The 27,329-nt window shown below is 38.6% G+C and overlaps 1 pseudogene; it reads left to right on the forward strand.

Annotated features, from left to right (window-relative positions):
* The first annotated feature begins 1,547 nt into the window (after nucleotides 1-1,547).
* LOC109057473 overlaps nucleotides 1,548-27,329 on the forward strand; it is a 72,675-nt pseudogene continuing 46,893 nt past the window's right edge.

Genomic DNA, 27,329 nt, shown 5'->3' on the forward strand with positions numbered 1-27,329 from the left:
AATTTTATTATTTTGGCCAAAACCTGTAAATTGCAAAAATGAGTTACAAAATTTGTAACTCATGTGCGAGGTTTCTGGTCTCATCTGCTTCCAGATATTTTAGCAGTACATAAACAGTTGGTTATGATGACTGGTATTACAGACTGCTGTTTTGGTATCATATCATTTTAAAATATTATCAAAATTATAAACACACTGGTTTATAATGCAAATAGTTTTGCACTTGTTATTTCTATTATAAAATGTTCAATGAAATGCAAGTCTTGCACATTCACAGAAAATAGTTTTACATCTGCACTGCAAAATCAGGTGGATATGTTTTAGAGAGGGTCTCTTTTTTTAATTTATATATAAAATCCTTAATCATTTAACACATTACAACTTACTGAGGGTAAGTTTGCTCTCAGAAATGTTTTTCAGCAGACCTGTGCTGTAAATACTGTCAACTTCCTGTGAGTGGATTTCAAACTGGTCTCTTATCACCAGTATTACTGCTTTCTTATTTCTACACCATTATTCATTACAACCATCCCACAGTCAGCAGTTGATGATTGCTTAGCCATTTAAAACCATGTATTATAACTGATGCAACCACATTTTAAACATGAACTTAAACATGAAATGTATTTGTCAAAGTGGTTTGTTTCAATAAAAAATTGAAAGATAATAAATGTAATATCATTTCCTTTCATTTAAAAGGTACTCCTAATCCACCATAAAAAAAAAAAAAAAAAATAAAAAAAAAAAAATGGTTTGTGCCTCCAGAGTGCATGCCAAACATAAACTCCTGCAGTTACACTCAAGATCTCTGTTCTGTGTGTTTTGTCTCTGTTTATCATACACAGTACCAATAGTTGAATATAAAAAAGATAAAATACGTCCATTTCATGAATTAAAATATAACATACAAAACAAATATATAATATAATGTAATATAATACAGTCAATAAAATAGATACAGAGATTATTCAGACGTTTCTTAACATTATTGTCCTTATTTTGTCATTTCAATGGAGAAATCCTTTGGACCTCATTTACATAAAAGCACAGTTGTTGAGCCGAAACATCTGGGACATATTTTCATGGCTATATATGCTGTTTGTTAATTCTTTCAACCCTTAAAAGATCAACAGAGCACCTGCCAATTTACCAAAGGTTGAATTTACACAAACGGTTTTTGCAGGTCATTTACAGGAAATCTGAACTGGACTGCCGTGAACCCTTCACATCCTTCATGTCCGTTTGATTCACAAAACTGGACTCAATATTTAGACACTGAACAAGTGTGAAATTTGAGCTACATGAATTCAAAATATTTGATTCATATTTGATTCATAAAATCTATAAAAATAGAAAACTGTTATTTCAAGCATGAATATAATTTGCTATACTGTTAGACTGTAGATTGGTGAACTGAAGTGTCTGTTTATTTATAAATCAAATGCAAACAGACAGACTGAGAGAGTTATCAGTTTGGACTCTGAGGGAGGTGGAGGCGGGTATAAATCTGAGCTGCTGCAGCTTCACAGACGCTCACAGGAAGAAACACACAGACAGTCAGGATGGAGGTGAAGCTGCTGTTTCTCTGACTGTTGTTCTGCTCTCCTCACCGCTCCTCACACTATGTGACCCGCTGTGAGTATCAAACACTGTTTGTTCATGGATTCACTGACAGATCTGTTCTCAAACACTCTGATTTTATATCTTAAGTTATGTTCTGTCAGCTCCTAATCTGCTGAGGGTGGGTTCCTCAGAGAACGTGTTTGTGGAGGCTCAGGATTACTCTGGAGCAGCTTTCGATGTGAAGATCATAGTAAAGAACCACCCAAAAAAAGACAAGGAGATACTGTCTCAATCAGTGAGACTTACTGCAGCCAACAATTTCCAGATCCTTACAGATATAAAGGTGAGAGTGCAGTAACTACAGTGCAGTGATGTCTCATTTATTTTATTAACAGTTATAACTGACTGGTTATCTGTTCTACAGATCCCTGATGATCAGAACTACTTCTCTGATGATCCTCTGGAGAAGCAGTATGTGTATCTACAAGCTCACTTTCCATCCGTCACTCTGGAGAAAGTGGTCCTGCTCTCATTCCAGTCTGGATATATATTTGTCCAAACAGACAAACCCATCTACACACCTGCTAGCAAAGGTACCATTAAGTGCTGAAAATTTGATGAATATAGAGTGCATTAATAAACTTTGAACTTTAAAACATCAGCCTGATGTCATTCTGTTGATTATTAAACTGCCTGCTGCTTTTATCAGGGTTTGTATCTGCAGAAAATAAAACCATCAGAACTCAAATTTGAGTTTTTGCTTTTACCTTTTTGCAGTTTATTACAGAATTTTCTCTCTGACGCCCAACATGACACCACTCAGTGTGTCTGGAATCACAGTGGAAATAATGGTAAACACTGTTATTTCACACACTGTCTCTCTCTCTCACACACACACACACAAGGTTTGTTTTTGTGAAAAGTGGGGACATGGGGTAATGTCCAGAAAAGTCACCTTCTCCTTGTAATACCTATGTCATAAAAGCGCACACTCATTCATGACATTTCAGCTGTAATGAGCACTGATGATCTCTGCAGTCACAGTGTTCATGCTGATTTCTGTGTTTCTGAAGAATCCTCAAGGCATCACAGTTTCATCAGACAAGATATTTCCAGTCAGAGGGATGAAGTCTGGAAGATACACCATTCCTGAGATGGCCAGGTAGGTGTTTGTGCATGTGTGTGTGTGTGTGCGTGTGTGTGTGTGCGTGTGCGTGCGCGCGTGCGCATGTGTGCATGTGTGAAACACTATGAAGACTGATCCTGAGTGAACTGACTGGATTTAATTTTCAATGATCCACGATGTCTACCTCAGGATAATAATTCTTCAATGTATCTACACACACACAGCTACTCATAAATGTGATCTTTGTTATAAGGCTGATTTAGTATATTGTATAATGCTTATTTGTGAATGTTATCCAGCTCTGGGATCTGGAAGGTGGTCACACTGTTCTCAAACACTCCTCAGAAGAAGTTTACTGCAGACTTTGAGGTCAAAGAATATGGTAAAAACTGATTGTTACAAAAATGTGATAACAATTAAAATGTATTTATTGATTGATTTGTGTGTCTTTTGTCTGGTTTGGTTTTAGTGCTTCCAACATTTGAAGTGAAATTAAAGCCCAGTAAGTCATTATTCTATGTGCGTGATGAGAGTCTGACAGTCGATATTGAATCCAAGTAAGACAAAATCAGTGTTTAATGTGTGAGCACACTGAATTAAAATAAAGTTGTATGTAAACTACAAAATAATGTACTATATATGTGCAACCAAAACTTGTCCTGATAGTTTAACTTTAAAATGAACAAAGATAATTTTCTATTTACCACAATTATTTTACTGGTCATATAACCATAGTTTCAATTTTGTCTGTCACTTCCAGTAGATCTGCACAATCTGCACAAACACTCAAAGCACAAACACTTCTCAAACAGCATAAGAGTACAAAAATAAAAATACCCTCATAATGTTTAAAACCTGTATGACTTTCTCAACACAAAAGAAGAACTTTTAAAAATGCTGAAGTTGCTCTTTTTCTGTGTAATGAAGTGGATGTGGATCATCATTCAGTTTTACAGCAGAGATTGGATGTGCTTTTATAGATACCTGTTTGGACAGAAGGTGGATGGAAATGCGTTTGTGGTGTTTGGTGTGATGGAAGATGAGAAGAAAACAAGTATTCCTGCATCTCTGCAAAAAGTTCAAGTGAGAGACATTAAACATCTTGTCTGATGGGATCGATATAATTTCTCCTCACCTAGAGGACAGTTTAAATAAGAGGTTAAATAGCTGTAGCACCCTGCTAAATTTATATATTGTTTATTTTGTGTTCTGTTAACAGAAATACAGTATATTCTGAAATATGGGCCAGTTCAATTGTTCTTGATGTGTGAGAGATAGCTACGAGCTAGTGGTAAGTGGTAGGCCTACGATTGAGTACATTACTGGTCATCAACAGTTAAGAGCGGGGGGAATTTGTTTTTTCCCCCGGTTTTTTTTTTTTTTTTTTTTGTCAGTGTGTAACCCTGTTAAAACTGGAGAGTGAGTTTTGTTTTGTAGCTGGTTAAATCGGCCACGGAGATTCTACTGAAGAGGAGCTAGCGCCATAGCCATGTGCGAACTGTTACTCCACAGCCATGTGCGTCGGATGCTGCCATACATGTTGCTGTAGTAGATGTGCTCATGATTCGCGCTGATTCCGGAGGGTGTCTGTGTTTGCACATGGATGGGACGGAGGTTCAGGATGTGTTTGTTCATATGGCAGCATCCGACGCACATGGCTATGGAGTAACAGTTCGCACATGGCTATGGCGCTAGCTCCTCTTCAGTAGAATCTCCGTGGCCGATTTAACCAGCTACAAAACAAAACTCACTCTCCAGTTTTAACAGGGTTACACACTGACAAAACACCAACAAAAAAAAAAAAAAAAAGAAAAAAAAAAAAAAAAAAAAAAAAAACGGGGAAAAAAAAGAAAATTCCCCCCGCTCTTAACTGTGATGACCAGTAATGTACTCAATTGTAAGCCTACCACTTACCACTAGCTTGTAGCTATCTCTCTCTCTCTTTTTTTTTTAGTCCCGCCCCCTCAAAAATCCGGTAGGTTGCCAAACTGCTCTCTGGATGGCACTGATGGGATAACAAACAAAACTGACACCTAGCCACCCAATGCAAAATAAAATGACAGAGGGTTCAAAGGTTACTCACAACAGGATATTTCAACACCTTACAATTTTATAACTCAATAACAAATATGAATTAATATTAAATATTAATGACAAAAGTTATTACACACCAAGAACAATTGAACTGGCCCATATTTCAGAATATACTGTATTTCTGTTAACAGAACAAAAAATAAACAATATATACATTTAGCAGGGTGCCACATAGCTTTTTACTGTATCTTGTAGACTGATGTTGCTGTGTTTCTCATAAATTAATAGATCATTAAAGGAGAGGGTACTGCAGAACTGACCAATCAGATGATCACTAAGACCTTTCCAAACATTAACCAGCTGGTTGGACGATCAATCTATGTTTCAGTCAGTCTATTAAACAGAAAGTGGTAAGACTCAACAGATCTGTATGCAGATGTTTACCTGCACCTGTGTGATTGTATGAGAAGCTAATCGTGTGTTTCAGGCAGTGAAATGGTGGAAGCAGAAAGGAGAGGCATTCAGATTGTGACGTCACCGTACACCATCCACTTCAAAAAAACACCACAATTCTTCAAACCTGGGATGCCTTTCAGTGTCTCGGTAGCTGATTTACACATTAAACTCTATTCTGTAAAAAGGAAGTGGCACTCATGTGAAAGACACTGAAAATAAGTGAGATATGAGTGTCGTTTACATAGAAAAACTGTTAAAAAGCAGCACAGTCAAATGTTTTTTTGTTTTGTTTTTTTACAGTTTTACAGTTAAAATGTGGAAAATGTGGAACAATTTCATTATTTTTTGGTCTGGGTTCTAAAAAGGTTTACATAACAAATCCTGACCAAACACCTGCTGAGAATGTGGAAGTGGAGGTCAATCCTGGAGGGGTCAGAGGTCGAACAAGAGCCAATGGCATTGCGAAGGTTGCGGTCAATACTCCGGGAGGATCTTCAACACTGGAGATCACTGTAAGACCTGCCATCATAACAGCACTGATGTTCAGTCAGTTTCACTGATGATTGAGTATAAAATAGATAAGTTAACAGATATTAAATAATCAATTGAGAATATTGTACAAAGAACATCAGAAAACAATATATATATATATATATATATATATATATATATATATATATATATATATATATATATATATATATATATATATATATTCTTTCCAGGCAAAGACCAAAGATCCACAATTAAGAGATGAACAGCAGGCAGTGAGAAAGATGACGGCTCAGGCCTACGAGACCAAAGGTGGCTCCAACAACTACTTGCACATCTTCATCGATGCTGCAGAGCTTCAGATCGGTGATCAAATGAGAGTCAATCTGAACACTGGACGAAGCCCAGGAGTGAGAGATCAAGACTTCACATACATGGTGATTGACAGTCATGTCATCATTCAAGCAAAGAAATTATTGTTTTAAGTAAAACTTGTGTATTGCTTTTGTTTAAGTTTTGAATCTTATGAATAAATGAATATCTCTATTTTCTCATCTGCCTCATTTTCAGATCTTAAGTAAAGGTCAGATTGTAAAAGCAGACAGGTTTAAGCAAAGAGGACAATTTCTAGTGACTCTGTCTCTGCCTGTAACCAAAGACATGGTGCCGTCCTTCCGCTTTGTGGCTTATTACCATGTGGGCTCGTCTGAGGTGGTGTCTGATTCAGTCTGGGTCGATGTGAAGGACACGTGCATGGGGATGGTGAGTCAACATTCACAAGAAATAGATGATGTGTTGAGGTCTGACTCAGTGTGTCTCATTTAATAACAGCTCCAGATTAAGGTGAAGGACAAGATGAATACCTATGACACAGGAGATGAGGTCAAGCTGCAGATAACTGGAGATCCTGGAGCTAAAGTTGGTCTGGTGGTGGTTGACAAGGCTGTGAACAAGAACAGACTCACTCAGACTCAGGTGAAGGATCTTCCTCAGCATCTCATCAGTCACTGAACACTTAAGATTGGTTTATAAATGGTCTTTTTGTTGCTCTAGATCTGGGAAGTCATAGAGAAGCATGACATCGGCTGTACAGCAGGAGGTGGGAGGGACAGTATGGGGGTTTTCACTGATGCAGGTCTGATGTTTGAGTCCAGCACTGCAGGAGGAACCAACACCAGAACAAGTATGTGTACATATTTGTAATTTCTTCATTTTGAATAAAAATACTAGTATAGTTTATTCACTAAAGAGGCAACACTATACAATAATGGTACATGATGGTACATGGTATGTGTACTAATAGCTGATTTAATACTTCAACATGAGCTCATGACTAGTGATGACGAGCTAATCATGAACCAATCAAGAGCTGTCCTTAACTATGATTGGAGTCATAAGGATTCATGCATGAATAACGCATCCTTAACTAAATAGTACATGTTTAATTGACATTTAGGGGTGTACTCAATCAAACAGTCTCTATAAGAAGGAACTGTATATATTTTGACTTTTCAAATACATTTAAACAGTGTAATATTGTTGTAATTCAAACTATTGACATCTGCAACTTTGCCATAAACATTACTGGGTGGCACAAGATCGGTTTGTCATTATTTTCACTATTCCTCCTTATCAAATGTAGAAGATACTAAATATAATAATAAATTATCTTAAAAGGTCAAAATCTGTTTTGAGTATCCATGAATCCTTATGACTTCAATCCAGTCATAGGATTTGAGTTTTGGATTTCCTCAGAAAAAAAGAAGCGCTTTATCCAGCAGAGGTCATAAACATGAGTAAGTCTTTATATATATATAAATATATGTACTTGAATTGAATTAGGTTTCACATAATGTGTACACATTTTACTAGTTAGACTATTTCCAAACTATAATAAATGTATAATCAGGTGAAACATTATGAAGTTTCATTTACATCAACTGAATGTTCTACTGTACTACTAGTATCAGTGACCATCACAATAATGTTAATAATGTAGTTTATCATTTAGTTTATTTAAGAGCTCATAAACAATACACACTTTGGAAATGCTCGTTATGTGATGTTCATTTATATTTCAGCATTACACAATACCAGTCAATACCAGTTTGCTTCAGCAGTGATATTGATCAATAATTTTACTATTTAAAAGAACTGCTTTCTATTTGAATATATTTTACAATTTAATTTATTCCTGTGATCAAAGCTACATTTTCAGCATCCAGTCTTGCTCCAAGTTTAACAATATACACTACACTCTAAAAAATGCTGGGTTAAATATAACCCAGTGCTGGGTTAAAAAGGGACCAACCCAGCGGTTTGGGTTGTTTTGACCCAGCGGTTGGGTTATTTTGACCAGAGTTGGGTAGTCCAGGGGTCAGAAAGTAAAAGTCCTGCCATATTTTCGCTCCATCCATGAACTCAGCAGCTGATTTCACCAGAGGAGGAACAAAGTCATTCCTTTTCAAGTCACAAACAAGTCTCAAGTCAAATCCCAAGTCCTCAAAGAGTTAAAGTTAATGAGATAAATAAGTGATTAATTAAATGATGATTGTGCATTAATGATGAACACATGCTGTTATTGGGAATTACAGAAGATCAGATGTTGCTGTTTTATTGGTTAAAATGATGCCACCATCATGGGGATCAGTGTTTGCTTTAGTTGTGCTCTTGACCCTTGACTTGTTGCGCTAGATCTCTCTCTCTGTAGAAATGCATGTGGTGTTTTACAATGATGAGATATTTGCTGTTTATATGTGATGAAACAAGCCTCATGAAATGGCCTTATTTCATTTAAAAATAACTTGCTTCCATTTACATGTTCAGGTTTTGCATTAAGAACTATGTGAAACTACAGAACACTGTTGTTCTAAAATATATAGTGAATTTGTGTGTGTGTGTGTGTGTGTGTGTGTGTGTGTGTGTGTGTGTGTGTGTGTGTGTGTGTGTGTGTGTGTGTGTGTGTGTGTGTGTGTGTGTGTGTGTGTGTGTGTGTGTGTGTGTGTGTGTGTGTGTGTGTGTGTGTGTGTGTGTGTGTGTGCATATAATACACCAAAAAAAAAAAAAAAAAAAACTACTATACTATTTAGACACAGAGAGACATCGAGAACCAGTATACCAATCTCAACAATTGGTGACAATCAACAAAATGCTTCATGATGCAATGAATGCTGGGTAACACCATAGTAAAAACTCCCATCATGCACTGCAGTATGAAAATGTATTGTCACCACTGTTGAGGATAGTATGATAAATGTTCATGGCTAAATTCCTGAGCTGACATAGCTTTTTTTTTATTCAATATTGACACATTAAGGTGGCATTTGTTTAATAGTTTTTTTTTTGTAGTTCTACAGTACCTGAACAATAAACCAAAGAGAGAGACAGCTTTATGATGTTTATTTACCATGAGTTATTAGCAGAAATCACAAGTTACTCTGCTACTTCAAGCTTTTGATTCAGCAATGCACAAATGTTTGCTGTGAAACAATATTGCAATTGCTTAGAAACCAACTACTTTGAGTTATTAAAAGGGTCAAGAGACTAATTAAAGCAAACCTTGACCACAGTTATGGTGGCATCTTGTGTGCTTTTAAAAAAAAGAAATAAATCAGTATATTTCATCCAAGGCTGTGCCTGGAGTCAGTTGTAGTTCTTGTGTTTCTCTTTTCTTCTGTTAAGTTGATTGTTAACAGCAGGTGTTCATCACTAATGCACAATCTTCATTTAATTAGTCACTTAATTATCTCATTAACTTTAACTCTTTGAGGACTTGGAATCTGACTTGAGACTCGTTTGTGATGTGAAAGGAATGACTTGGTTCTCTTCTGGTTAAAACAGCTTGCTGAGTTCATGGGTGGAATAAACATATGGCAGGACTTTTACTTTCTGACCCCTGGACTTTATACCTCTGCCAACTGCTGGGTCAAAAACAACCCAACTGTTGGGTTGGTCCCTTTTTAACCCAGCGTTGGGTTATATTTAACCCAGCATTTTTTAGAGTGTACAGTCACACACCTGACTGAAAGGCTCATTATGCAGCTCATTATGTGGGTCTTTGTCTTTGTGGTGTGATGTTTTCAAGTCACAAGCAAGTCTTCAAGTCATATCCCAAGTCCTCAAAGGGTTAAAGTTAATGAGATAATTAAGTGACTAATTAAGTGATGATTGTGCATTAGTGATAAACACCTATTGTTAACAATCAACATCACTGAAGAAAAGAGAAACACAAGAACTACAACTGACTTTAAGCACAGCCTTGGATGAAAATTAATTGGACAAAAAAAAAAAAAAAAAAAAAACTTTGCCACCATAATCGTGGTCAGTATTTGCTTCAGTTGGGCTCTTGAGCCTTTTAACAGCTTCGATAAATTTGTTTCTAAGCAAATGCATTACTGTTTCATAGCAAACATTTGTGTAATGCCGAAACAAGTATTGAACTAGTAGATAACTTATGTTATTAATGACTGTGTTTAGGATTAGGCATTTAGCCATGAACATTTATCATATGATTCTCAGCACTGGTGACAAATAATTAATAATACTGCAGTGCATTATGGGAGTTTTTCATGTATTGCAGCATGAAGCATTTTGTTGATTGTCACCATTGTAGAAATTCATATGCTGGTTCTTGATATCTGTGTGTCTAAAAGTACTGGAGTTCAAATTTCTGTATGTGCTACACCGATTTAAAATAAGTTCTCTGTAAATATTAGAACAGTACTTTTATGCGTGTTGTAATTTCACTGGAGTGATTATTCTTAGCTTAAATTTATGAAAAAAAGCATTATTTTGATTATAATCACACCAGCTCATTATGACTATATGTTTATTGTATATCACTGAACTCTCTTCTCTACAACACCACAAGCACGAGTCAAGAGCACAACTAAATCAAACACTGATCTCCATGATGGTGGCATCATTTTAACCAATAAAACATTAACATCTGATATTATGTTGTTATCATTTTAAGCAGTTGATCATTAATATTTGATAATAATCATTTAATTAGTCACTTAATTATCTCATTAACTTTAACTCTTTGAGGACCTGGGATATGACTTGAAGACTTGCTTTTGACTTGAAAGTCCCCCCTCTGTTGTCTTCTAAATCTTTGTCTTCTGTAAATCACAATGATATTCATGATAGTTGAGGCCTACTCGCATATGCCCTTTACAAACAAAAAGTATCTTATAAATTTTAAATCGATCCATTGTTTTCTGTGAGTGAGTAAACAAAATGATTTTCACATCATTTTGAAGCAAAAATTCTAGGCTACAAGCTCCAGGTTTGACAGTCTTGTGAACAAATGTTCTGTATGTATTTTATGACCTTATTTCAGTGACTTCAAAATGTTAGATTTTCACTAACCATGCATAAATGTTGTTTTCTCAAAAACAAAATCATGTACATACATGCTATTAACATATTATTGTAGCCCAGTTTGTACTGAATACAGTGTTTTCAGACTTTAGCCATGTATATGTTTAGAAGCAACTAAAAAAAGAGGAAAAGTCAGGGTATGTCAAAACTTCTCCAGGCCTCCAAAACCCCCTTAGATCCCAGAGGGTTAAGGAAAGTTCTTGCTTGGTTCATGATTCACTCATGTACTCACCAATCTTGAGTTCATGTTATAAGGATTAATTCAAGTATTAGTACATGATTATTAATGTATACTTTTATTTTAAAGTGTTACCACTAAAGATATTCCAGAGGGGCACGTACTGTCCATAAACACCATGAATTACAAAAAAAAAAAAAAAAAAAAAATCTTATAAAGCAGATTTTCACATTTGAGATGTTTAAACAGTTAATCATAGTGTATTTGGCTTTAAATGTCTCCAGTGTCCAAGTTGGTATCAGTGCTGAAACAGCACTGCACACAGCAAAATCTCCAGTGTTAATTTAACACTCTGAGTGTGGACTCATATAAACTCTGAAGTAGTGTTAAAAGTAACACTGAAGCAGTGTTGAATTAATAAGATAATTAGGTGATTTAATTGAGTGATGATTGACCATTATTGAAGACACCTGATGTTAACAAGCAGAATCACCAAATGAGAAAATCACAATTTGTTTGTCACCATTATAGTGGTCAGTGTTTGCTTTAGTTGGGATCTTGACACTTGACTTCATAACATAAAATTTTGCTTGGCTGATGTAATTGAGTTATAACAGACGGACAAGCCAAGAACAAAAGACGTTGAGAGATGAAGATTGTTTTAATTTTGGTTTCTCTGAGTTATGTTTGTTTTATTGATTATAACACCTTTGATTCCACAGTGGAAGTGTAATTTTTGTATGTTTGGTACAGGTCTCTTGCAAGCTGTTATGTTTTTTTTTATTTATTTTGAGGGCCTTTTTGTTTTATGGCACACACACATCAAGAATCAGCGTATGAATCTTAATAATGGTGACAAACAGCATATTCAGATAAACAGATCAACCCTGAACATCACAAAACAAGCTATTAAAGTGTCACATAAAAAAAAAAAATAAAAAAATAAAAGAATATAGTAAGCATAAAAGAAGTTACAAAGACAATTCAGTTCATAATTTATTCATGCCACAATGCATGATGGGAGCCATGGATGAGTTTTTATTGGCTACAACATGCTTTTTTGATGGTCACCATTGTTGTGATGCTCACACTGATACTTGATGTCTGTGTGTCTAAATTAAAGAGTGCTTTATTGATCTTTTATGTTGAAGTAACTTTTAAAGATGTCGGACTACCCCAAAAAATTCCAGCTCTTGTATTTTTTTACCTAATTTACACAATCAATAAAGCAAACCCAATTGAGGTGTTCAGGTCACTACATGACAATTAGTTCAAAACATAATCAACACCACATGATCACCTTTCCTCTGGTTTGTCTGTCTGTTATAACTCATTTATCACAGCCACATAAAATATAAAGTTATCAACTTCAGGATCACAACTAAAGCAAACACTGACCACTATAATGGTGACACACAAATTGTGATTTTCTCGTTTGGGGATTGTGCTTGTTATTATCAGATGTCCTCAATAATGGTCAATCATCACTCAATTAATCACCTAATTATCTCATTAATTCAACACTGCTTCAGTGTTACTTTTAACACTGCTTCAGAGTTTATATGAGTCCACACTCAGAGTGTTAAATTAACACTGGGGATTTTGCTGTGCACCTAGTTAATATTTAGTGAATTCCCCCTTTATACATCAGAGTGTCATATGCTAATTTTCTCTAGTGTTGGAGTGTCCCTTCCTTTCAAAGAGAAGACGGCGATCAGGTGAGAAACAGCAATTCTGATTTAACCCTTTTAAATGCTAAACATTCATCTCTGTTGTTAGATTTGTTGCATTTCTATCATTATGGTTTGTTGGAAAATTAAGTTACCATCATCTTGATGATTATCAGAATTTGCTAGTAATGATCCAACTATGATTTCTCTGCTATTTGTGTCTGACATGACAGATATTCACTCTGCAAGAAAAGTCACAAAACTGGAGTGATAATGTTGCTCAGCAAATAATGAAATAATGCAATGTTCTCCTTATTTCCAAACAATTACATAAATTATGCTCTGACAGGTTAGATTCAGGGTTGACCAGTGTTACTTCAGCACTTATGTGGCTTCACCCCAGCATAACATACATGCAAGAATTAAGAAACAAAGACAAAAATAAAAGGCACAAAACAAATTTAGAAAAACAACAATGATAACCGATGAGACTAAGAAGGAACTGTGAATACAGTAACAGTAATAAAGGTTTTCAGATCCCAGAGAAATTAATGATTTGTTTGTGTTAAAACTAAATATAGATGATGAAGATGATGACGACTATTATATAGACTCTGAAGATATTGTGTCACGTAAGCAGTTCCTTGAGAGTTTGTTTTGGGAGGAGATTGATCTACCCGATAGCAGAGGAAACAACTAGTAAGTATAAGAGTTTGTGTTTCTTTAGACAGCAGTATTGTGCTGAACTGAATCAAATCAGTCTTTGCTGGTCAGATGAATCTTGTCTGTGATTTTCTATCTGTCTCTTCCTCATTTTCCAGTGGAACAACATCAGTCACAAAGGAGATCTACCTGAAAGACTCTATCACTACCTGGCAGATCTTGGCTGTCAGTCTGTCACCAACACTTGGTAAGGAGAAGCTGCAAACCCAGAATACATGCTCTGAAAATCATCATCATCATCATCATCATCATCCAGGAGCTGCTTCTTTAAATCCTTCTGTGTGTCTGTGTTCCTCCTCAAAGGCATCTGTGTGGCAGAACCTGAGGAGATGGTCGTTTTTAAGAGCTTTTTCATTGACCTAAAGATACCTTACTTAGCTGTGCGCGGCGAACAACTGGAAATCAGGGCCATAATTCACAACTACACCCCAATGAATCTGAAGAAGGTAGATCTGATTTAATATAAATAAAAACAAAAAACTAAATAAAAAATCATTCTGTTTTTTATGTACAGTATATTATAGCAATGTGGATTGTAGTAAACATTTCTGCTGGATCTAAATCATTTAGATCCTTGAGCTGCTTGTGACTCAAACTGAAGAAATGTGTAGGATACTGTCCTGTGCTGAAACAGAAATATATCCCATCATCACACATTTCATCTTGGATTTATTTCCTCTTGATATTTAAGTGATATGAGTCTCATTCTCCTGTTTTATCCAGGTGCGTGTGGAGTTCATGGAGACAGAAGATGTTTGCAGCTTTGCCAGTAAGAAAGGCAAATACAGAACGACAGTATCTGTTGACAGAGGCTCCAGCATATCCGTTTCATATGTGATTATTCCCATGACGCTGGGAAATCACATGATTGAGGTGAAAGCAGCAGCATTTGATTTCTCTGATGGAATGAGAAAGACGCTGAAGGTGGTGGTACGTCTGATGGGAATCAGTGATTGTCACTTGTAGCATTTGTTTCATTTAAATTGGTTATTTGTTAATATTATGATCAACAGATCATGTTTTGAATAGATAAACTAGAACATCACAGATAGTTAACACACACTCGCTCTCTCTCTTTCAGTCTGAGGGTGTGCTGACTTCAGTACACAGAGGAAATGTGGAGCTCAATCCTGTTAAGAATGGTAAGATTTACTGTGAAGCACTCAATAACATCTGTGTTACACTTCCATTATACAACGTTGCAGACATTACACTTCCAGCCAATTATGAAAAATTCTCTATGAATAGCATTAGTTTTAGCAAGTCCAGAGATCACAATGAACTTCTGCTCTTTTCTCACCAAAATGTGATCAGCATGTGACTCTTTCTCCATCTTGATGTTCTTCTCTGTTTCTCTTCCAAAATGGATTAGGGGAAAAACCTTTAGTTTTTAAATCTGTCATACCAGCTGATCGTCTTCCAGACACAACTGCTTACACATACATCTCAATTACTGGTAAGGAAAAAGATGCTTTTATGAATGTGTAATGATTATTTCTTTAACGTTGTATGCATGATTTATTTCGAGAGAGATGAAGTCTACAGTATGTCTACAGTCATAATGTCCATGGCAGCTTTTATAGTGCTTGTATGAGGATTCTCTCACAGTACTTAATGTTGGGTTGGTTTGTAATAATTGCAGTTCTGTCATCACAGCTTTCTGAGAATTTAACATCATAATATACATGTGTTTGGTGCATGTCAGTGAGACATATGTCCATGTGTGCCTGACAGTGGCGGTTCTACATTGCATTACACCCTGGGCGAGACACCTTCAAGCCGCCCCACCAAAAAAAAAAAAAAAACACAACATTCTGCACAAACAGTTATATTTTATTATAATAACATAAGTGAATGAGAAAATTATATTTCTCAGTTGCACAAACGTTAACTCAACTGATGGAACTACATAATAACTGAACTTGTAACAGTTTTGTTGCAAAGCACAATTTTATGGTGAAATTAGATATCGTGTTTGCTGAGTTAAAACCAAATTATTTTTGTATAAGAATAGCAAGCATCATAGCAAAAAGGCTAACAAACCCCCCCCCCCCCCCCACTGTCCGTTCCATTTGGGTTCCCAGAGGTGAACTGTGCCCCACTCTGCTCCCCTTCTCACACAGCTTCTGTGCACGGCACCTTCTCAGCAAGCAGGGGCGCCAATTTGCCAATTCCCCACTCAGTGAAATGATAGATAATAGAAAACTGCTTTGTGTCGGCGGCACAGAGGATTATTTTATTTTATTTTTTAACTGCTCGTGCCGCCCCCTGTGTATCATGAAAAAATGCTGCCCCGGGCAGCTGCCTGGTTCGCCCATGCCAAAAACTGCTACTGGTGCCTGAGCTACCATGCCAACCGGCTTAAAACTACACTGTAAAAAATTGCGCTGTAAAATAACGGTAATCTACTGACAGCTGTGGTTGCCAGCATTGTACTGTTAGTTTACAGCTCTCTACAGTCAATTTACAGCTCTTCATTTTTACAGTATGTTACCGTTATTATACCATGTGGTAACTCGTTTCATTTGCGAAACCGATTGCTTCAAACCATTCGAGTTAAAAACAACAACAAAAACTACTGTTTAGATGGTGTTAGTGCAGTGAACTTATTTCATTTGAGTCCACTAAAAAGAAATACTTCTTAATGTAAAACTGCAAACATTGAAAGTGCAATCAAACAAAGCACGAATTTTACTCAAATCTTTGTAGAACATCATTAACTAGCAATAGTACACACTTATGTACTAAAATGCTTAGTAAAGAGATTGTCACTGAATCAGTAACTCCACATTTACTGTCTTTATATAAAGCAGCAGAAGATTAGTGTTTGCGGCTCATCATTGACTGAAGCACAGACTCTACTCTCCAGCACAATGGTGAACCACAAAACTACATTAAACTAACAGATCTCTCTTGCGAAACATACATTAATACAGCTGAGTTCAGTATTTACTCTCATCATCAGTGTATGACTTTGCACAACATTTTTTTCTATAAACATCTACTAATATTTTAGTTAAATTAACTTGTTTTGTTTGGTAAACCTGACTGTTACGTTTTACAGTATATTGCTGTTTTTCCCTTGAATTAACGGTAATCTACTGGCAGCTCTGGTTGCCAGCATGTTACTGTTTTTCTACAGTTCGTTGCCGTAAATTAATTACAGTTTATTGCTGTTAAATTACGTTTCATGCTGTTTTTTCATCATTTTATATCTTTAACTCTTTAAACCCCACAACAAAATCCTTAGTTTTAAATGAACACTTATACTGTGTGCACACTACAGAGTGTTAGAGTAACACTGAATCAGTGAAGTTAATGAGACAATTCTGTGATTAATTAAGTGATGATTGAGCATTAGTGATGAACACCTGCTATTAACAAACGGAATCAGTGAATGAAAGAGAAACAAAAGAAATACAATTTTCATACACAGCATTAGATGAAATCAACTGAAATGAAAGACATTAAATCTCTCAAGATCTGATTAAACAACTGCTAAAACAGCTTCACCAGCCTCAGTTATTACCAGAGTGACTTTATTCCTGTGAAACATCTACAGAAGATCTTACTGAGAGTTACAAAGGTTTAGATGTTCTTCTTCTTTTTTTTTGTTCACTACCATGATTGAGATCAGTGTTCACTTTAGTTGGGCTCTTGAACCTTGACTTTTTAATATTAACTTTTGCTGCTGTAGCAATGTGTTTCTGGAACATGTTTGTTATGGGCACTGGCACAAAAAAAAAAATAATCATCTGCCATTGTTGTTTCATAGCATTGTCTTCTTGCTTCAGGTTCACTGATTTTATCTGGTGTCTCTTCTCATACTGAACATTGTTACTAGAACAGAAAAAGCACTATCAAGCAGTCAGTTATGAAAGACTGTTAAAACTCAACACTCATTTGAAAACTATTAAAAGGTTTATTGTAATTTAGACTGACACGTCAATAATCAGCGTATTAATCTCAACAATGGTGACAATCTAAAAAAATATATAAACAGATCAGTTCTGAACATCACAAAACATGCTACTAAAGCTCAACACAAAAGCAAAAATAAAAACATAGTAAGAATCCAAGGAAACAAGTGGACAATTGAGCAGTATAATTTATTCATGCTGCAATGCATGCTGGGAGTAATGGGTGGTACCCGGCATGCATTGCATAATGAAGCTTTTGATTGTCACCATTGTTGAGATTCATATGCTGATTCTTGATGTCTCTCTGGGTATTAATGAGACGGTAGTTCAAAAATAATTTAAACATGAAATGTTATAAATTCTTAATTTTATGTATTAGACCACTGCTCCAGCTCATCACTGCAAATCACAAAAATATATTTAACACTCAAGCAATTCAATCATATAATTCATCAAAACTTTAAAGGCATATTACAGATTATGGCTATTACAAAACCCCAACATCACTTGACCATCCATAAACATTTTGCTATAACAATTGTATCTTAACAAAACAGTTATAGCAATTAAACAAATGTTAATGTTCAAAAGTCAAGGGTCAGGAGCACAACTAAAGCAAACACTCATCTCCACAATGGTAACGTCAAACAAAGCAATAAAACAGCATCATTTAAACTGTTGTTTATTCTCAATAAGATCTTCTGTAGATGTCTGACAGAAATAAAGTCAGTCTGGTTAGTAATGAGTGAAGCTGGTAAAGCTGTTTGTTGATTGTTTAAATCTTTAAATCAGTTGATTTCATCTAAGGCTGCTGCTGAAGTCAGTTGTAGTTCATGTGTTTGTCTTGTTTCTCTTTTCTTCAGTGGTTTTGCTCGTTAACAGCAGCTGTTCATCAGTGTCTGAATTCACTCATTAGTTTTCATTCTCTCTGTCAGGTGGATTATATTAGTAAACTCATGTAGGGAATAGTGAATGAGGGTGTAGGGTGTGATTTGAAACACAGCCTCTGAGTGTCGACTTTGAACGTTGTTAATTCACGATATATAGCAGCAGGCTACTTTCTCGAAAATGACAAATATTACCCAGAATCCACTGTTTTAATGGAAAACAGAATGTTACTGTCAAAATTTGGCCGTTTTTTTACAGCGATTTTTAACAGTGTAGTTAGAAGCGCACTTTGTGTAGTTAACAAATACATGTATGTTGCAAGTTGATGAGATGATAAAATAAAAAAAAAAAAAAAAAAAAACAAGCAACCACCTGAAGCAAAATATCAGAATTTAAAGTCATTTATTAATTGTAATTGACATACTCTTATTTTTATATAATAAATCCATTAGGTTCAAGGTTCAAATGCTTTACCTTCAGGAGCGATAAAAATAATGCTAATATGCTGAGTGTTCAGCTCTTGCATACAAATGCAAGACTGTTAAACATTATGCTTAGTTTAAACTTGTTTATTGTTATTTATTTACAAATCAGTAAGGCAGACCATGCAATATTCACAATTATATAAAGCAAAAGAGAGTTCCCTAGCGATGGGCACTTTTGAAGCACTGCTTCATGTAGCTTCGAAATCTTTAGTTTTGAATCAGTGGTTCAGAGCGCGTTTCAAACTGCCAAAGTCATGTGTGCTGCATCCCAATGTGCCTACTTATACTACGTCCTTAATTGTACTCTTAATGTACTCTTTTGGTGAGGAAAAAGTACACACTTTTGAGTTTTTATAGTAGAAGTGTAAGCAAGCTTTGAAACATACTATCATGTCATACAACTGTGTCTTTAACGCACTGCTCTGTCGCACAGTTACACACACCCTGTCACTGTAACCCTTACCAACAAGTAGTATACTTCAAGTTTATTTTATTAAGTATACTTAAGCAAAGTTCAAGTATATTTTTAAGTATACTTTATGTAGCAAGTATACAAATATCAGTGTTCTAGTAGTATACTTGTAAGTGCAGTACTGTTTCAATACTCCTTGGGACTAAATTGGCCCACTTTCTAGTATAAAAGTATACTTTAAATTTAAAAAAGTACCAAACTTTGAGTACACAACTAGTTTACCTGTATGTTTGTAGTTTGTACTGCAATTATACCAAAAGTGAACTTATAGGTATACAGATAGTTTGCTAATTAAATACTTTGTACACTTTGAAGTATAGTCTCAGTAAACTACTAGTTTAGTAGTTTTATACTGCAAGTACAGTATACTCATAAGTTGTCTTTAAGTGAACTTTACGTCATGCTTTAAGTATACTACTATGTCCCTATTTAGGTTTTAATTTGTATATATTTCAGATGGCGGCGCGTCCACACGCAGCGGCTTCTCTCTGTCCCGACAGAACGGTGTTTTCGTGTTTTTTTGTCTTGTGAGTCGCAGTGTTTTTGTACGTCGTCATCGCGTCTATCTGTCTTTAAGCGCGCATACAGTCGTGAGTTTCTGCTGGATGTCGGCAGAGCCGCATTTTTAGAGTTAAACTCCGCGCACGCCGGAACAGCTGCGAGATCTCGGACTACTCCGGAGGCCTACATCATCACCGACACCCACTACTGCATCTCGCCCACAGCGGAGGCGCCACAAGCGGCGTGAGAGGAAGCAGAAGAGGGGTAAGCGTGGAGGTATCCGGGCTAGGCTAACGGCTAACCCACACAAGCCATCTATCCCCACCATCGTACTGGCTAACGTACGCTCTTTGGACAATAAACTGGACTACATCCGATTACTACGTTCAACTCAGAGGACTGTAAGAGACTGTTGTGTGTTTGTATTCACGGAAACATGGCTCAGCGACAGCGTTCCGGACTGCGCCATTCAGCTCGACCAGCTGACGTGCTATCGAGCAGACAGAGCTCTCGTCGCGGGAGGAAAAACCCGCGGCGGCGGGCTTTTGTGTTTACATCATGACGCGTGGTGCCGCGATGCTGTTGTGATCTGCAAGCACTGCTCACCCCCTGGTGGAGTTTATGATTATTAAGTGCCGGCCGTTCTATCTGCCGAGGGAATATACTGCCATACTGCTCGTATCGGTTTACATTCCCCCGAACAACAGCAACAGCAACAGGAACGATGCACTAAATGAACTATACCAGCACATCAGCGAGCAGCAGACAGCACACCCCGATGCTTTTCTCATCATAGCTGGGGATTTCAACCATGCTGACTTAAAGAGTGTGTTTCCAAAAATACACCAACACATTAACTTTCCAACACGAGGTAACAACATTTTAGACTTTGTTTTACACCACACAGAGAGGAGCTTACAAAGCCCTCCCCCTCCCCCACCTCGGTGCCTCAGACCACATCACTGTCATGCTAATGCCTGCATACAGACCGCTCGTTAAAGTCGCTAAACCAGTTCAGAAACAGATTCAAGTGTGGCCAGAAGGGTCGTCTGACGCTCTTCAGGACTGCTTTGATACAATTGACTGTCTAATTTGTAGTTAATCTATCACCCATATAAATTCCACTGACCTCCAGGAGTACTCGGAGACTGTCACTGCCTACATCACCAAGTGTATTGAGGATGTAACAGTCACAAAAACCATCACTGTCCGGGCCAACCAGAAGCCGTGGATGACAGGGGAAGTCTACAGACTCCTGGAGACGCGGAACGCTGCCTTCAGAGCTGGAGACGAGGGGGGCCTGAGAACAGCCAGGGCCAACCTATCCCGCGGCATCAGAGAGGCTAAGAGACAGTACTCCAGGAGGATAGCCCATCGTTTCAGCGACAGCAGAGACACTCGGAGTCTGTGGCAGGGGATACAGACCATTACGGGCTACAAGCCTCCACAGCGGACCTGTGACAGCAACATCTCTCTGCTGAACGAGCTGAACACCTTCTTCGCTCGCTTTGAGGCACAAAACTGCTCCACTGCACAGAAGACTCCACCTCCTTCCAGTGACCAGGTGATGATGCTGACCCCGGACAGCGTGAGGAGATCCTTCAGCAGGATCAATGCACGCAAAGCTCCGGGTCCTGACAACATTCCTGGGCGTGTACTGAGAGACTGTGCAGCAGAACTCACTGATGTCTTCACAGACATTTTCAACATCTCACTGAGTCAGGCTGTTGTTCCCACATGCTTCAAAGCTACCACCATCATTCCAGTCCCGAAGAAGCCATCTCCATCCTGCTTCAATGACTACCGTCCTGTTTGCACTTACTCCCATCCTCATGAAGTGCTTCGAACGGATAGTCATGCACCATATCAAGTCTGCCCTCCCCCCCCTCCCTGGACCCCTTCCAGTTTGCATATCGGTCCAACCGGTCGACCGATGATGCCATCTCAACTACCCTCCACTCAGCACTCACACATCTAGAGAAAAAAAGGCTCATACGTCAGAATGCTGTTCATAGACCTTCAGTTTAGCATTCAACACAATCATCGCTCAACAGCTCATTCACAAGCTGGTCGAGCTGGGGCTAAATATTTAGATGTGAAGATTGATGTTTGAGTTTGTGACTGGAAGACCTCAGGCAGTACGTGTCGGCAGCAACACATCCAGCACCATCACACTGAACACTGGGGCCCCCCAAGGATGTGTGCTGAGCCCCCTCCTCTTCACTCTGCTGACCCACGACTGCACACCGTCACACAACTCCAACCTCTTTATTAAGTTTGCGGATGACACGACTGTGGTGGGTCTCATTAGCAACAGAGATGAGACAAACTACAGGAGCGAGGTGAGCCGCCTGGCCGGGTGGTGCAGTGACAACAATCTCTCTCTCTGAACGTGGAGAAGACGAAGGAGATTGTTGTTGACTTCAGGAGAGCGCACACTCAGCATGTTCCTCTGACCATCAACGGTGCGACTGTGGAGAGAGTGAGCAGCACCAAGTTCTTGGGTGTGCACATCACAGAGGACCTCTCCTGGACCGACAACACTGCAGCACTGGCCAAGAAATCACAACAGCATCTCTACTTCCTCCGCAAACTGAGGAGAGCCAGAGCCCCACCCCCCCATCATGTACACCTTCTACAGAGGCACCATCGAGAGCATTCTGACCAGCTGCATCACTGTGTGGTATGGCGCCTGCAAAGCGTCCTGCCGGAAGACTCTGCAACGCATAGTGAGAGCAGCTGAGAAGATCATTGGTGTCTCTCTCCCCTCCCTCCAGGATATTTATGGAACCCGTCTCACTCACAAAGCCCTCTGCATTGCAGGTGATCCCACTCACCCGTCACACAGCTTCTTCAGTCTGCTGCCATCAGGGAGGAGACTGCGGAGTCTCCAGGCCAGGACCAGCAGACTGAAGGACAGCTTCATCCATCAGGCTGTCAGGAAGCTGAACTCGCTCCCGAACTTGCCACCCCGTCCCTCTTCTGCCCCAGGCACCACTGAACTATGAACCACCCCCTCCCCCCAGGTCCCACATCCCAGGTCCTTCCACCCCCCCCCTCCCTCTAACATACGATGACATGCACCAGTCACTTTGTGCAGCAGTGGTCTGCTCACTACCTCATTCACTCATTCACCATGGAACTGACATCATTCTACCACCTCATCAGTCAGTTTAATAATATAACTGCTCTTGAGCCCTTTGTCACTTTGTCACTTTTAATCAGACTGAATAAGCTATTTTTTTTATGCACTAAAAATATTTTTATCTGCACTGTTTGTTCACTGGTTTGCACTCTATCTGCCATGTGCCTTGCGCTGCTTTTATTTAACCTTATTTTTATTTTTATTTTTTCTATTATGTCTTTTTTACATTCCCTTATTGTATAGTTTTATCTTATATTTTATATTTGATCTAGATTTTTAGGGCTCTACTGTTAGTGATATCTGTATGCACCGGGGGTCTGAGAGTAACGCAATTTCGATTCTCTGTATGTATGTACTGTACATGTGGAAGAATTGACAATAAAGCAGACTTGACTTGACTTTTTCTATTTTGTTTGTCTGAATGAATTTAGTTTATTTGTGTGAGTATTGTTTATATAGCACTTTAAACAAAACAGATTGTGTCAAAGCAACCGAACAACATTAATTAGGAAAACAGTGTGTCAATAATGCAAAATGACAGTTAAAGGCAGTTCATCATTGAATTCAGTGATGTCATCATCTCACACAGCAAAATCCCCAGTGTTAATTTAACACTCTGAGTGTGGACTCATATAAACACCGAAGTAGTGTTAAAAGTAACACTGAAGCAGTGTTAAAGTTAATGAGATAATTAGGTGATTAATTGAGTGATGATTGACCATTATTGAAGACACCTGATGTTAACAAGCAGAATCACTAAACGAGAAAATCACAATTTGTGTGTCACCATTATAGTGGTCAGTGTTTGCTTTAGTTGGGATCTTGACCCTTGACTTTTTAACATTAAATTGTGTTTGGGTGATATAACTGAGTTATAACAGACAGATAAACCAAGAGTAAAAGTCATCGGGTTGTGATTATGTTTTAATGTAATCATTATGTGACCTGAATCGCTGAACTCACTCAGAGTATTTTCTCTGAATTATATTTCTTTTATTGAATATAACAACTTTTGATACCACAGTGAAAAAGTCTGCATCTGCTATACATTTTGTAAGGGTCCCTTGCAAACTGTTCTGATTTTTTTTTTCTATTCTTTGGTGATTCTGCTTGTTAAAATCAGGTGTCTTCAATAATAGTCAATCATCACTCAATCAAACACCTAATTATCTCATTAACTTCAACACTGCTTCAGGTGTTACTTTTAACACTACTTCGGTGTTTATATGAGTCCACACTCAGAGTGTTAAATTAACACTGGGGATTTTTCTGTGCAGTTAATTTTTAATTGTTTCTGTGCAATCATCTGCAATCAAGTCAACGATATCGCTGTAAATGAAGTATCCCCAACTAAGCAAGCCAGAGGCGACAGCGGCAAGGAACCAAAACTCCATCGGTGACAGAATGGAGAAAAAACCTTGGGGGAAACCAGGCTCACTCGGGGGGCCAGTTCTCCTCTGACCAGACGAAACCAGCAGTTCAATTCCAGGCTGCAACAAAGTCAGATTGTGCAGAGGACTCAACTGGTTCCTGTGGTCTTGTCCCGGTGGTCGTCTGAGACAAGGTCTTTACATGAGATCTGTATCTGGGGCTCATCTAGTTGTCCTGGTCTCCGCTGACATTCAGGGATGTAGAGGTCCTTTCTAGGTGCTGATCCACCATCTGGGCTGGATACGTACTGGATCCGGGTGACTGCAGTGACCATCTGACCTGGATACAGACTGGATTCTGGTGGCTACGGTGACTTCGAAATAAGAGAGAAACAGAATAATATTAGCGTAGATGCCATTCTTCTAACGATGTAGCAAGTACATTGGGTGTTATAGGAAGTGTTCCCGGTTCCGGTTTACCTAATTAATGCAGCCTAAAAATCCTTTAACAGATTGAAATATATTAGAAATGTGTTAGTGTGTTATGTGTAAGCCAGGTTAAAGAGATAGGTCTTTAATCTAGATTTAAACTGCAAGAGTGTGTCTGCCTCCCAAACAATGTTAGGTAGGTTATTCCAGAATTTAGGCGCTAAATAGGAAAAAGATCTACCGCCCGCAGTTGATTTTGATATTCTAGGTATTATCAAATTGCCAGAGTTTTGAGAACGCAGCGGATGTGGAAGACTATAATGTAACAAGAGCGAGTTCAAATACTGAGGTGCTAAACCAATCAGGGCTTTATAAGTAATAAGCAAGATTTTAAAATGTATACGATGTTTAATAGGGAGCCAGTGCAGTGTTGACAGAACCGGGCTAATATGGTCTTACTTCCTGGTTCTAGTAAGAACTCTAGCTGCTGCATTTTGGACTAGCTGGAGTTTGTTTATTGAGCGTGCAGAACAACCACCCAATAAAGCATTACAATAATCTAACCTTGAGGTCATAAACGCATGGATTAACATTTCTGCATTTGACATTGAGAGCATGGGTTGTAATTTAGATATATTTTTGAGATGGAAAAATGCAGTTTTACAAATGCTAGAAACGTGGCTTTCTAAGGAAAGAATGCTATCAAATAGCACACCTAGGTTCCTAACTGATGGCAAAGAACTGACAGAGGAGCCATCAAGTCTTAGACAGTGTTCTAGGTTATTACATGAAGAGTTTGTAGGTCCTATAATTACCACCCTTTTTTTTTTTAGAATTTAGCAGTAAGAAACTACTCATCATCCAGTTTTTTATATCGACTATGCATTCCGTTAGTTTTTCAAATTGGTATATTTCACTGGGCCGCGAAGAAATATAGAGCTGAGTATCATCAGCATAACAGTGAAAGCTAACACAGTGTTTCCTGATGATATCTCCCAAGGGTAAGATGTTAAAAAAAAAAAAAAAAAAAGATGGCGGCGCGTCCACACGCAGCAGCTTCTCTCTGTCCCGACAGAACGGTGTTTTCGTGTTTTTTGTCTTGTGAGTCGCAGTGTTTTTGTACGTCGTCATCGCGTCTATCTGTCTTTAAGCGCGCATACAGTCGTGAGTTTCTGCTGGATGTCCGCAGAGCCGCATTTTTAGAGTTAAACTCCTCGGACTGCTCCGGAGGCCTACATCATCACCGCCCCCCACTGCTGCATCTCGCCCACAGCGGAGGCGCCACAAGCGGCGTGAGAGGAAGCAGAAGAGGGGTAAGTGCGGAGGTATCCGGGCTAGGCTAACGGCTAACCCACACAAGCCATCTATCCCCACCATCGTACTGGCTAACGTACGTTCTTTGGACCATAAACTGGACTTCATCCGATTACTACTTTCAACTCAAAGGACTGTAAGAGACTGTTGTGTTTTTGTATTCACAGAAACATGGCTTAGCAACAGCGTTCCGGACTGCACTAATCAGCTTGACCAGAAGACGTGCTATCGAGCGGACAGAGCTCTCGTCGCGGGAGGAAGAACCCGCGGCGGCGGGCTTTGTGTTTACATCAATGCTGCGTGGTGCCGCGATGCTGTTGTGATCTGCAAACACTGCTCACCCCTGGGGGAGTTTATGATTATTAAGTGCCGGCCGTTCTATCTGCCAAGGGAATATTCTGCCATACTGCTCGTTTCGGTTTACATTCCCCCGAACAACAACAACAGCAACAGGAACGATGCACTAAATGAACTGCACCAGCACATCAGTGAGCGGCAGACAGCACACCCCGATGCTTTTTCTCATCATAGCTGGGGATTTCAACCATGCTGACTTAAAGAGTGTGTTTCCAAAAATACACCAACACATTAACTTTCCAACAAGAGGTAATAACATTTTAGACTTTGTTTACACCACACAGAGAGGAGCTTACAAAGCCCTCCCCCTCCCCCACCTCGGTGCTCAGACCACATCACTGTCATGCTAATGCCTGCATACAGACCGCTCGTTAAAGTCGCCCAAACCAGTTCAGAAACAGATTCAAGTGTGGCCAGAAGGGTCGTCTGACGCTATTCAAGACTGCTTTGATACAACTGACTGGAATATGTTTAAGCAGGCTGCCACTTACAATAACACCACTGACCTCCAGGAGTACTCGGAGACTGTCACTGCCTACATCACCAAGTGTATTGATGATGTAACAGTCACAAAAACTATCACTGTCCGGGCTAACCAGAAGCCGTGGATGACAGGGGAGGTCTACAGACTCCTGGAGACGTGGAACGCTGCATTCAGAGCTGGAGATGAGGGGGGCCTGAGAACAGCCAGGGCCAACCTATCCCGCGGCATCAGAGAGGCTAAGAGACAGTACTCCAGGAGGATAGCCCATCAATTCAGCGACAGCAGAGACACTCGGAGCCTGTGGCAGGGGATACAGACCATTACGGACTACAAGCCC

This window comes from Cyprinus carpio, chromosome B3 (genome assembly GCF_018340385.1).
Source record: "Cyprinus carpio isolate SPL01 chromosome B3, ASM1834038v1, whole genome shotgun sequence".
NCBI classification, from domain to species: Eukaryota; Metazoa; Chordata; class Actinopteri; order Cypriniformes; family Cyprinidae; genus Cyprinus; species Cyprinus carpio.